Genomic DNA, 14,113 nt, shown 5'->3' with positions numbered 1-14,113 from the left:
ATTCTCGTAATAGTGGATCTATTCTCCAAAATGGCCCATTTTATCCCTTTAAAAGGATTGCCGTCAGCTTCCACCTTGGCCAAGGAATTTATGGAAAATATAGTGCGGTTACATGGTTTCCCTTCCATATTAGTCTCAGACCGTGGAAGTCAATTTATCTCCCACTTTTGGAAGAAATGTTGCCAACTAGCACAAATAGACGTGCGGTTATCCACCAGCCACCACCCCCAGACCGACGGACAAACCGAGAGAACCAATCAGACTCTCGAGCAATATCTGCGGTGCATGTTACACCAATCCGAGTTAAATTGGAAAGACATCCTTTGGATTGCAGAATATGCATACAACAATTCAGTGCATTCTGGAACCGGACAGACTCCTTTTTATACCCTGTATGGTCACCATCCTCGGACCTCTGACCTAGATCCACCTCTGACCCTGGAGATGCCTGCAGTAAATCACCTACATTCCACAATAACCCAAGCCTTCAAAGAAGCTACAACCCACTTACAGCAAGCCAAGAAAAAGTATAAAGAAAACGCTGATTTGCACCGAAGTAAAACTCCTCCTTACCAAGTAGGAGATCAGGTATGGCTAGCAACTAAACTTCTACCCCTCAAGGGTCAGCGAACTTTTAATCCCAGATTCATTGGGCCTTACCCCATCAAAGCTATTATCAACCCAGTGGCCTTTAAACTCGATTTACCATCCAACATGCGGATTCATCCCGTTTTTCACGCATCTCTTCTAAAACCAGTACAACCTGGAACCAGACTGTCTGAGCCCCCAGGCCCTGTCCAAATTGATGGAGAATTAGAATTCGAAGTGAAAGACATTTTAGATTCCAAGATAGTTAAGTCGAAACTCTTCTATCTTGTTGATTGGAAAGGATATGGACCTCAGGAAAGATCTTGGGAACCCAGTAACTATGTTCACGCACCACGATTAATTCAACGATTCCATCGAAGATTCCCGCACAAACCAAAACCCCCGGAGGAAAAGACCTTGGGAGGGGCCTTGAGGGGGGGTACTGTCATGATGCCTACCTCCAAGGAGCCAGGCCGGGCCCAGCAACCCCAGAGGCAGACATCATTTTCCCCAGGGAAGTCTCAGCGGGCCCAAGTCGGGGCCCTTTGGACTCAGTCCTGGCGCCTTAGGCGCCAGGCTCATAGCGGACCCCAGTCCTGGCGCCTTAGGCGCCAGGCTCATAGAAGAGGATATGTGTTTAAGTGCTTGGGTGCACACTTACCTGATGCAGACCTTGCTGCTTCATCCAGGCCCTCTTGAGGCCTGAATGGGACTACTTTACCTGTAGGACTACTTCACCACGCGGGTGTGGTCGGGGAAGGATACATACCTGATTGGTGGAAGGATACATACCAGGAACTTCTTCCAAGGCTATTTAAACCCCACCCGAACAGCCACACGTGCTTCGCGTTGTTCTGCACCTAGCAGCTGGACGCTCACCGTGTCAGCTCCTGCATCCTGACTTCAGCCACGCCTGCCAGCACCCTGGAACACCTGCAAGGGGAGAAAGGAAGAGAATAGGTGAAGAAAAGCCCTTACCTGCTAAATCTGCATCCCGGAGTCATTTCTCCAACGGCCCTGAAAAGAAAGACATCATTTTAAAGGCATTTTGTTTCGATCGCTGCAGCGCTGCATTTTACTCACCTTTGCAAGGTGCTTCCATCTTCAGCAGCGATCTTCCGGATTCAGCTACGCCCCGGCGCCTAGAGGAAAAAAGACAAGAACAAAGGTGAGAGGGAGAAAAGGAATAAGGAAAGCTCAGTTTCCTTTTAAGTCTTACCTGTTGGATTATTCCCACTGCATTTCGGGTCCTGCCGCTTCCTGGCATTTCCGGACCCCGGCCCCTATGGGGAAAAAAGACAAAGACATTGAATGAGCGAATGCAAAAACATTACCTGAGCGCTCCTCCAGAACTGTTTCACTTCGGGTCGGCGCCATATCTCCGGCACTCCGAACCCCGGCCCCTAAGGGGAAAAAGACATAAGCATTAGCGCTTGCTGCAATTAGACAACGAACATTATTATTAAGCTTGAACTTTTGAACAGAACTTTTACAGCGCCTTACCTGAACAGTCAAGCTTACCTGAACTCCCATCAATCCTCAATCCAGTGAAGTAACTGGGTTTCAACGCGCCCCTGCATCAGAAGCAGGATGGAGAGCTCATCCTTCCAAACCCTAAGGTGAGGCTTCACGGGGAATCGTGGAGGAGGTATCGTGGAGGGTTGGAAGGGAGTGGGAGGCTTGAGCATTGTTCCACAGTTGGTAATACTCCCTTTTCACGCACAGGAGGGTATCCAACGAGCCAGGGAAGCCAGAATAGAGGGGCCCTTCCTGTCCATCTGCGCCTCCGTGGGAACCCCGTGAGCGTTACGGTGACGCGTACGATCCTAGACCCATCCCTGCCGTTGTTTAATAAACAGCAGAACCACCTTGCTTCTTGTGTGTGTCTCATACTCATTTTTGGGATACGCGGGAGGAGTTGGGGCCTCCCTGCCCGGAGGTCCGCGGACGGCCCAGCTGACCCCGGGAGAATTTCCCCCCGACAGTCAGATCTGACGGAGGAGATATCGGACCGTCTCAGGATGTTTAAGGCTGCCCTTATAGCATTATTTTGTACAGTTTGTAATTTATTGAGGTTGGATTGACTAGTCCCTAGATAGAGAGCACTACAATAGTCGATTATGGCGGTGATGAGCTTACAGGTGTAAGCTGATGCAGCCCTTACTGCATTTGTTTGTCTGTTCAAGGAAAGCGTGGAGTCGAGATAGACGCCTAAGGTTTTCGTGTCTTTGGAAACCTTGATATCATTGTCGTCTGTGGTGAAAGACTTGTAGGTTTGATCTAATTTGTTAAGGCGGTGCTTTATCCTAGTAGTAAGAGCTCGGTCTTATCATTGTTAAGACAAAGTTCGTTATGTGCCATCCAGGCCTGGATGACCAGGTAGACATCATTCAGGGCTTTGGTGTCGGCTGTGTAGTCACCTATGATAGGAATGAGTATCTGGGTGTCGTCCACGTAGTTGGTGTAGGAGACACCAGGATAGTCAAGCACATCAAAGAGTGGCTTGGTAAATATGTTGTACAGCGTAGGGGACACACAGGAGCCTTGAGGAACGCCACAGTGAATGGGAGAGGGGTCTGCCGATGCTGTAGGTGAGAAGACCCTCATGGATCTGAAACTCAGGAATGAGTGGATCCAAGCATTAGCAGAGTCAGAGAAGTGGGCTGCAGATTTAAGATGTTGGCAGAGTATTTGGTGGTTGACCAAATCGAAGGCCGCGGAGAGGTCAAGGAGAAGGAGTAGGGCTAACTTCCCATTGTCCTTTAGTGTCTCCATCTGAGTTTTCAGATCAATCAGGGCTGATTCCGTGCCATGTTTAGGACGTAAACCAGATTGTCTTAACCCTAGAAGATTGTTGGATTCGAGGTAATCTTGAATCTGCAGGTAGGCTGCACGATCTAAGATCTTAAGCAGGGACGGGACCGTAGTGATTGGTCTAAAATTGGTTGGGATGTTGGGGTCAAGGGAGAGTTTTTTTGAGAACCCACGCATCCTTTAGGTTATCCGGGACTATACCTGTCTTAAAAGAGGCATTTATGAATGCTGTGATGAAAGAGGCTAAGTCATGAGATGGTTACTTGATGGGTGCCGCGCAAGGGTCGCCTTGGCAGTTGGATGGTTTGAGGTTGTTTATGATTCCTTCTACTTCAAGGGTGGTGAGCGGGGAGAAGGAGAAGGGTTTATGATCAGGATTGGCTTGGTGAGTATTAAGTACGGGTGTGGTCCGAGGTTGGTCTGACTGTAGAGAGTTTTGTTTTTCTCTAATTTTGGTTTGGAGGGTGGCAATTTTACCCAGGAGTGCTGTCTGAATATTGGTGCACCAGGTGCTATCTTTAGTACAGGAGTCAGGGGGGGCTGCAGGTGTCTCAAGTTCCTTAAGTATTTTGAAGAGTTCCTTGGTGTTAGACTTGGCTGACACAATACGGGTGTTGTAGGAGTCTTTTTTTGCCTGGAGTAAGGCTTCTTTATAATTAAGAGTGGCAAGCAGAAGGCTGTCCTTATGGGTGTCAGAAGGGTGGCTTTTCCAGCGTGACTCTGCAGTACGTTTCTCTTTGCGTAACACTCTGAGCTGGGGAGTGAACCATGAGTTAAGGTGAGCGCGCTATTTAGGTCCCCTAAATTTGAGTGGGGCAATGGAGTCGATGGCTGCTAGCACTGACTGGTTGTACATGTCGGCGAGGATGGTAGGGTCAGAGCACGAGTCAGGAGCCTTATTAAGGGTGGGAAGAATAAGGGGGAGTAGTTTTGCTGTGGTTATGTTCTTTTTATTTCTGGTGAGGGTGGCTGGGGCGACAGGAGGCGGGAGTAGGGAGGCTGAATCAATACTGAAGGTGATAATATGGTGATCCGACCAATTGCAAGGGGCGTTCGAAAGTACGCGGATATTGCAGTTGGTGTCACTGAGCCAGTCAACGGAGCGCCCTTTGATGTGGGTGGGTTCCTGTGTATGGTGTGAGAATCCTAGATCTGTTAGGGTGTTGGTGAGGTCGAGGGCCGTGGAATCATTGGGGTCTTGGAAGCCTAGATTAAGGTCACCCAGAATGATGGTTTGAAAGTTAGCTTTCGCTTTATCAAGTACTACGGCGGAGATGTCATCTATGAAGGTTGAAGGAGGACCAGGGGGTCTGTATATTAGATGGATGGTGACTGTTTGGTTGGCTGAAAGTTGGAGTTTGACAGAGAGTAGCTCTGCGGATTCCACCTTAATGCTCGGGATGGATCTAAGTCCTAGTGCGTTTCTGAAGATAAATGCAGTTCCGCCGCCTCTCGAAGTACGGTCGCATCTGATGATGGAGTAATCTGAGGGGATAGCCAGGGAGAGTACAGGGCCGGATGCGGTGTGTAGCCAGATCTCAGAAATGGCAATGAGGTCAAGCTCCTGAGTCTTGATAAGATCAGCAATGTCCCGAGCACAGGCAGGTAGGGACCTTGCGTTGATCAGAGCAGCCTTGATCAGGCCGGCGTTGCTTATTGAAGCAAGGTTAGTCTGAAGGCAATGGGGCGTAGGTGGGGTGGATGTTAGAGGGTGCGGGCTAAGCGTCGGGGTTTTCAAATGTAAGCTCGGGTACATAGGGTGACCCTTCTTGCCCGTAAGTCTAGAGCCTAGTCTTATGTTTCTTAGGGCGGTGGGACAAGGTTGGTTAGGTGTAGGTTTTTTGGCGAAATGGTCGAGCCATAGTGGCGGGGCATTAAGATAGATGTTGTGGTTAATCTGAACAGTGATGTTCACTGGTCAGACTGCCTTATTTCATATTTTCAATAGTCCCAAAGTGTGTAATCTTGTCGTGCAGGTGTAATCTCTTTTGCAGACTTTAACATGATCCAAAAACACTTTCCAAATCCAAAAATAAGTAGAGGTCTCTCCTTTTAGTGAATACTAAATGTTCTCATTAATTCGAATTTAGCCTATTTTCTGACACCAGGATATTGCAGCATGAATGTCCTAGCTTTCCCACTTGTTGACTTTTGAAGGGGGAGACTGAGCCATGGGGCCGTCTGCTTGTTGTGGCAGTGGATAGGTCCCTGATAACGGTTTACTTGAATTAACAGGTCTTTTGGTAAATATACTTTTGTAATCTGAAGGGTTTCAATGAAACTCTAGCATCCTACCCTAACCTCATTCACATCTGCACATTTTACGTGGTAAAGCTTATGCCATATTAGCACATATGTGCTATGAGATTGGATGAGCCAGTAGTGATGTGACGTAATTTCATTCAATCCAAACCTATTAAATGGATGGCTGTATGGGGCAATGTTCGAAAACCTCCCTAAAGCAATGGATAAACATACAGGCAAAGCAGTAACAGTCCACGTTTTGAATTAGTCTGTTCCATTCATCACAACAAATTAAGAGTTCACTTATCCCTCCAACTCAAGGGAGCAATACAGATTTTGGAAAATGCTGTTTCCAAACTTGTACCACACTTACCTCTGTGTGTTCTTAAGCATCAGTGAGTCTTCAAGAGATAAATGTTTTTTTTTAAAAAACAGCATGACCACTCTTAATTTCAAGACATGGGAAGCATGAACAATATTGGTGATGAATCATTTCAAACTCAAAATATTAAAAAAGAACCCAAACTGGCTTCCTCTCCTTACTGAAATGAAAGAAGAAATCCTAAATGATTGGAGGAAACCAGACAAGGCATCAGTGAAGGGAGATTAGAAGACGATGTCACAAAGTACCCAGGTTGACAATATGCTGCCTGGCCTGGTGGGAAGGTCATCCATGGTGCCTGAAGAAGCTATGAAGCGCCCCAGGGATAGGAAGGTGTGCTAAAAGAGGTCTATGCAGGATCTCATCTAACTCTCAGACCGGCCACTTGCCCGTCCAACACAGCAGAAACTGCGCTAAGGGGGCTGAAAGCACCAACAAAAGCAGTTGAGGAGGGACAGACCCTCTTCTAATTCTGCAGGCGGTCAAGTCGCAGGTGGAATTCATGCCTGACCTGGCTTATGACGCGGTCAAAGCATCACCAATGTTGATGGGCTCCAGCCTGGCTGGTGGAAGACACCTACACTTAAAGGATTGGGGGACGGAATCTCATCAGAAGAACATAGCGATGAGAACCCCCTTTGAGGGGCAAATGCTCTTTGCAGAGACTCTTGAGGACAAAGTCCATTGTGTCTTCAAGGCTGAAAAGCATACAAGAAAGCTCAGAAGGAAATCAGGGCCTGGACCCAGATCTTCTCTCATGGCCAAGTGACTCACAAAAACCCAAGTTGCAAGACTAGACAGTCGTAGACGCCCCAGTTGTGGGCAGAAATGGCAATTCTGATGTCCCTCTCCTCCTAAACAGCAGGAGAGGAAGTCCTGATGCCAGGCCAGTAGGGGGTTGTCTAAGGAGCCGGCTTTCTGGGGATGCTTGGGTCAACACGCTGGTCCTTTGGGGTTACAAAGTAGAGATTTCACTCCCCTCCCCCACAGCCATCAGGAATCATTCACACACTGCTGCTCAATGTCCATTCAAAGAGGAAGGCAATGCACTAAGGCAATCCAAGTGCTGCGGGCGAAGAGGGCCATCAGGAGGGTGACCATCCAGAGAAGGGGAAAGGGGATATATTCCATCGTTTTCGTGGTACCCAAGCCATCAGGGAAGTTTCGGCACATCATAGATTTGAAGCAGTTGTACCTCAGTGTGACTACCCTTCGAGATGGGAATGCCTTCACGGAATGAGCCCCCTGTTACAAGAAGAAGACTTCTTACACTCATTGATTCTGCAGAATGCCTATTTCCACATTCCAATCTAGAATCCAGTCCCCACCAGCATTTCCTGGCGTTTCCTTAGGGGGTGATCATTTCCAATTCAAATCCCTCCCCTTTAGGTTGAAATTGACCCTGCCTGTCATCACCAAATTTCTGGGGCCTGTGGTGGCCGCTCTTCATTTCCAGGGGATCCATTTGTTTCTGTATTTGGATGACTGGCTCCTCAAGGCAAACTCCTGGGATCTCCTGCTGTGGCATGTGGAAATGGAAACAACTTGCTCCATGCTCGAAAGCATGGGTTCATCCTCAACTAGACCAAATGCCAGCTCCAATCATCCCAAGCCCTTCAATTCATTGAGCAGGTTTCTGTATTGCTCAGGGGACGGTCCTTCTTCCTGTCGACAGGGCACTCAATCTACAGTCTATGATAAAGCACTATTGTCCTGCCCCCAACCTTCTGCAAGGGACTTTCGATAGGTCCAAGAGCATATGGCCTAGGCCTATCTGCACCCGAGACCCCTCCTGATCTACCCCCACAAGTTCTGCAAAAAGAACTCAATGGAATTTGATGCCAGAATCCCATTGGTTTCATCCCTTCACCAACAGCTGCAGTGGTGTTTAGAGATGCTCAACGTCTTGAAGTGGTTTCTCTTAAAACAATCTCTGCCGACCAGTGTTAGCACTGATGCCAGCAAGCTGCGATGGTGGCCGAGGGTACTTGGTAAAATACATCAAAAACTTTGTCAGCATGAGTGCAGTCTGCTCCTCAAATTGGAGGAGGTTGGCGTCTGCCAGCAAGGCACTTAAAGCACTTGCTCCGCTACTTAGCGGGATGTTGGTTCTCCTTCAGACAGACAAATGTGCCATATTTGTGTAAAATGAGTCCTGTCTGCGATATGGCTGAGGTTAATTTTTGTTCAATTTTTCGCATTTGAGAGTGGGCACATGGCATGCCATCAAAAATGAGGCCCAAGTATATGTAATTAGGTACCACCTCAATAGTGGTATTCTCGATTTTCCACTGTAGCTTATTTCTTCGCGAAACTCTTGGTGCATAAAGTACAATTTCTTTTTTTTAAAATATTAACAATCAATTCATTGATGCTGAAGTAAGTCACAGTGTTTTGGAGACTAGTACCAGATCGTCCGCGTACCATAAATCTTTTATTTTGACGCTATTCAGTTTAGGGGAATCTGCTCTCACACTTTCAAAAATCCTTTTGACATCATTAATGAAGAAATTGAAGAGGGCTGAAGCAAGAACACATCCCTGCTTCAGCCCTCTTGTTGTTGCGATGGCAGTCGACAGCAGCCCCATTACAGTCAGCCCTATCTGCACAGAGGTATTTGAGTGTATGGCATAGATAAAGCCGCACAATGATGCTGGGCATTCCGCCTCGATAAGCTTTGTCATAAGTTTAATTCGAGAAACTGAATCGAAAGCGGAATGTAGGTCAACAAAGGCAAAATAAATGGGCTGTTTGGTACTTGGGCTTGGCTTTTCATGGCATTGAGAGTGATAAGGTTGATTGCAGTCCCCATCCGAGCAACAAACCCCGTTTGGCTTGGATCTCGCTGATTTGCCTGGATGGTCCATGCATTAAAGTCCCTTAGCACTAATAGTGAGAATATTTTGCCAGGTGCAGCAAGCAATGCAATTGGGCGATAACTTTTAGGGTCCTTACGATCTCCTTTTTTAAATATGGGGACGATCAGCAAGGAGCGCCAAGACATGGGCAGATGTTTAGTGAATAAGATGCGTTTGAAAGTATTGTGAAGAATAGCAGTCCACTGTTTTGGGTTTTCTTTGAACATGTAATTGGTTAACCCATCCAGGCCTGCCGCTCGTGAAGAAGATGATTTATTTATAAATTCTCTGACAATGTGCTCAGAGAACTCTAGTTTCCAGCATGAAGTAGATCTACCTATGTACAAGAAATCACCCATTTGCTAATCAGCATAGCATCTAGAGAAATGGTTAGCCACTGTGCTTCAGTGACCCTATTAACCTGATGATCAACTTGACTCTTTGTAGTACATTTGTTTAGCATTTCCCAGAATTGTGCTGAGTCTTTGTTATAACAGGCAGCCGTAAAGAGTTCGCCATTGGCTTGAAAAATTTTGTCTTTCCTGGACCGTGTCCAATTATGATAGGAACACTTTGCCGATTTAAGAGCCTTGTCTCTTTCCACTAAAGGTAATTTACGCAATTTTCGAATCTCTCTTAAATAGGCAGCTTTTCTCTGTTGGAGGAGAGGATCAAACTGATGCATATGAGAATTGATCCGATTACTAGTACACGGCTGAATATTCCTAAATGTGTCTATAATATCCACATATGAGTCAAACTTCCTCATCCTTTGACCATTCATGATGGCAACATTGAAAGTGGTTAGGTTATCTTTTGACCATCTAAATCGATTTTTTGCATTATTATTAACTTTTGTTTTGACCATTTTTGTAATTTGCTGGTTTAGTATGGTCCAATATAGAGATAATAGATGATGATCACTCTTAGTTTGTTTAATAACTGCAAATTTATTAGCTGTTTGCGCTTCTGCTGTTAAAGAATCCACATATGGAGACACTTCTACTTTGGCTATCTCAGAACAAGACACAACTGAATTTTGCATATTCCCTTTATTTGATTTGTTAGTCGTCACCACAGAAGTTAGTTTATGTGTTGTTGCTTTTATTCTTTTAAATAACACAGATTTGTGATTTTTCTTTTGTACCTGTTGGGAAAAAACATCAAAGTGGCCTGCATCTACAGAGTGGCCAAAATCCATGGGCACATTTTTCACAGGTGAATCAACACTGACCCATGAATCATTGATCTTTTCATATCATCCACACACTACACCGGTCTTATCACCTTAGGAAACATGGGGAAAGCCGATGTCAGAGGCACCTGGGAATAACAAATAATGTGTTCTAGATTTTGTTCTATAGTTGTGATTCTCTCTAACATATTCGTACTGAAGTCTAGCTTCTTTGAGTCAGTGGAAACATTTCTCATCCATTCCGTAATTTGATCAATTTTCACATATTGTTGTGTGATCTTTCTATCTAAAGTTTCAAAGAGATTATAGAGGCTTGCCACAGTTGTATTAACCGTCCCTAAAGTGATCTCTACGAGAGCTAGATTACCAGCAGAGTCATCAACCTTCCCAATTGTTAAACATCACAGAGCGGTGGGCTGAATGTAAGAGTCGTCTACTACCTGCCTAGTAGAGTCAAAGGAACACAGGAGATTGTAGTCAGTTACATTTGTCAACCTAGAGATTTCAAGATCCCCAATGCTAGCGTGTATAGAAATATCGACCTTGGAAATACCATTCACACTTTCATCAATGACTTCCACAGAATTCTCCAATTCAACTATAGCTTCAACACTGATAGGTGCTTCTGCTTGAGCTGTAGAAAATGTCCTTTTGTGCTGATTATTTTTCACTGGGGTCTATGGAATGGTCAAGATGGTTTGATCCGATATAGCAGCACTGGGAGCTCCAACTATAGTATTGCACTTGGTCAAATTTGTGGTTCCTGTTATTTCTGTTTTAGAGAGTAACAGGTCAGCATGCTCTAATTGTGAAATAGTTTGACCATCTATCACTGCTTTGCACTTTTTTTCCCCAAAAATTTTAATATCTCGATTAATTGGAAGAGTTGGATTTACTGGCGTGAGAGTAATATTTTTCGTGAAATTCGTGTGGCACGTTTGGATTTTTCCGTACTTTTTGTCAACAAACCACTTATAGGGGTCCCACACGCATTATTTGAAAAAATGGGTGTGTCAGGTGCATTCGGCACACCAGATTTTAAAGTATATAAACTGCGAGACATTCCAAGAATCAGGGCTGACAACAAACACAAGAGAGTGAGTGGAGTGAATGAAATGCACAGGCAATCAGAGTACAGTTAACAAATTCCACTTACACTTACAAGCAAGCAAGAAATCCTGGCACCCAAAAATGAGGACTTTTGCGGGTACCGTTTGTTATTAGAAGCCGGGCCCACCTAGTCACTGTGTCGCCGCGTCTAAGCGGCCAAGCAGGACTTCTTGGGACTTGCTTCGGTGCGTGTGCCTGGTGCGTGTGCGCCTCTGCTTAAGTAGGTGGAGCATGTATAATGTGCAGATTAGCCTTCTGTGTAATGTTGGTGAAAGCTGTATATACGAAGGAAAACACAGCAAATCTTCAGTAAAGGAAGCAGAAGCTCGGGCCAAGCGGGACTTCTTGGGACTTGCTTCGGTGAGCGCGCGCACTTCTGCTTAAGTAGGTGGAGCACGTTTAATGTGCAGATTAGCCTTCTGGGTAATGTAGTTGAAAGCTGTAGATACGAAGCAAAACGCAGCAGATCTTCAGTAAAGGAAGCCGAAACTCGGGCCAAGCGGGACTTCTTAAGTCCTGCTCAAGATCCAGGATTTCAGGTCAGAGATCATACTGGTGGTTCCATTTTGGCCCTGCAGAAGTTGGTTTGACTTCTCCTAGATCTGGTTGTATCTCCAAGGGCCCCTCCCCAGGGGTGAGCCTATACAAAAAAAAGCTGGCTTGGAAATTGACGGGGAAAGGCTATGGTGGGGAGGTCTCTCAGATGAAGTATCTTGCTCTATCCAAAATGCCAGAAGGCTCTGTACCCTAAATGCCTACGATAGGCATTGGAGGAATTTTGATTCCTGGTGTAGGGTCAAGGGTCTCCCTCCCACCGAAAACCCAGGGGATTGCATCCTCCAATTCCTGCAGGAAGGGCTCAATCTGGGCTTATCGTTCTCCACTCTTAGGGCTCAATGGGCAGCCATCTGCTCTGCAGATAAGCGCCTTAGGAGAGGGCCTGTCACACCTTGAGCTGTTGCAGGGTTTTTCTACTCCTCCCATCGCCCAAACAGTTACATTTACCATTGCTGATGTAACAGAAAAATTGTATAACTGGACCCTTCCTCCTAGTCTGCCTTGGACCAGATGGGCAACACAATTTGCAACTGGGGGATCAAGTTCATTGGGAATATGAAAGGGATGTTGTCCGACAGCATTAGGGATGAATAAACATATAAAACAAGACTAATTTACTTATTTTTTCACCACCATCTGCATATGGCAGTACCACATATTGTCCTCCCCATGGTTATGTAAACTAGACCCATTGCTTATCAAGTTGGTTGAGACCATAGAACGAGTAAATATAAACATTCCATTGAAAACCGGAAAAAAGGAGTCATGAAAATACCATATTAAAAACAAAATCAATAAAAAACAGAAACAAAAAATATATATTATTGTGAAGAATTGTCTATCCCATCGCACCCTTGTGTGGGGGCGGGAGGAGGCTAGTGTCTTTTTGGTCTTGGCCAACCTGCAGTCCAAAAGGTGAAACCATGGTTTCCGACTTTGGACTTTTACTGCAGTGGGGGTGTACTGTAAATCACTTGATAGGTGTAAGGAAGGCATGGTATCAAACAGTAAAACAGACACAAGAGATCACAGTTCAAGCGTGTCCATTGAACATCAACTGATTTTGAAAAATGCCTATCTAAACCTAAAGATGGGATAAAGCCACGACCATCACATAATAATAACGCAGTTCTAATGGTGTCTTGTCAAAATAAAAGAGCCTATGCTAATAAACCTATTGTTTGGGAATACAAATAGTGTGGGAAACAATGTTATGCAAGATAAAAGTGTTCAAGAAATGATATGTTAGGAAATTCAAGCCGTTGGCTTCCATTCTCCACGTTTTCAGCACGGGACAAGGCGGCACGTCGAGCTTAGCACACTCCTTGGCTTCTCTAGCATGAGGGTGCAGTTCAAGACTTCAACATCAGGGCCTTCTGCATCAAAGTCTCTTTGTCATTCAAATTCTCTTATTTCAGAGGGCCTGATGCAACACGACAAAACATTACAGTTCCTTTCTTCTTAGGATTTCACATGTGCAAATTCTCAGGTGATTTTCTTTTCACCCCGGGTCCCCCTCTGCCAGCCTCAGACCCACTTTAACACGAAAAACATTCAATTGGTCTCCCTCTGCTGGACTCGTACCAAATTCCCGTACTTTTCCAAACTTTCTCTATTTCATCAAAATCAAAGACTTTAGACTGTGCACATGATTTTAATTGACCTGTCACAGGACCACTTCGATTCACATGTATTTGTTCTCTTTCAATTGGTCTCCCTCCGCCGGGCTCAGACCAAATGTATCTACTGTTACTACTTCTCAGTTGGATACCTTACAGAGACCTTCGATTGAGCAACCACGTAGTGTCAGACTAAACAAAATGTTTGTGTAAATTTGCAGACCCTGAGAGGGAAGGGGTAAAGGGGGAGGGGTTTGGGAGGAACTAAGCAAGTTCAGATTGTTGTTAGGTCTATGATATAATAGACTGAAAGCGTGATTCATGTACAAACATTTTTAAAGTTAATAAAATATGTCCTTAAAAAAAGAAAATACCTGGAGTCTCACAAATGAGTCCTTCCTCAGTACATGTAATAGTCACATTCAATGTACCTAACAAATCTCTCCCCATTAGATTTACTGGAAGCTGAGGTGCATGTAACAGAGGAGCGTGCACTGTGTGCTCCTCTAATGTAACATCAAGTGGCTGAGTGAATGGTACAGAATGTACAGCCCCAGAGAAACCCTGTGTGTCCATTGCATCAAGAGAGAGGGGACATCACCCTTCCATAACACATGGCCAGCTTGCCCTGTTCTAAGCCACAAATGAGAAGGTCTGCCCCTCAATTGATAATTTAATTAGGGGTTCCTTCCACATATCAACAGTAGTTGCTTCAATGGGACACTGTAGGTTTCCCTGTGGGCTG

Source organism: Ambystoma mexicanum, chromosome 1p, assembly GCF_040938575.1.
Source record: "Ambystoma mexicanum isolate Mex_15411 chromosome 1p, UKY_AmexF1_1, whole genome shotgun sequence".
In the NCBI taxonomy this organism is placed as follows: domain Eukaryota; kingdom Metazoa; phylum Chordata; class Amphibia; order Caudata; family Ambystomatidae; genus Ambystoma; species Ambystoma mexicanum.
This window is presented reverse-complemented; position numbering follows the sequence as displayed.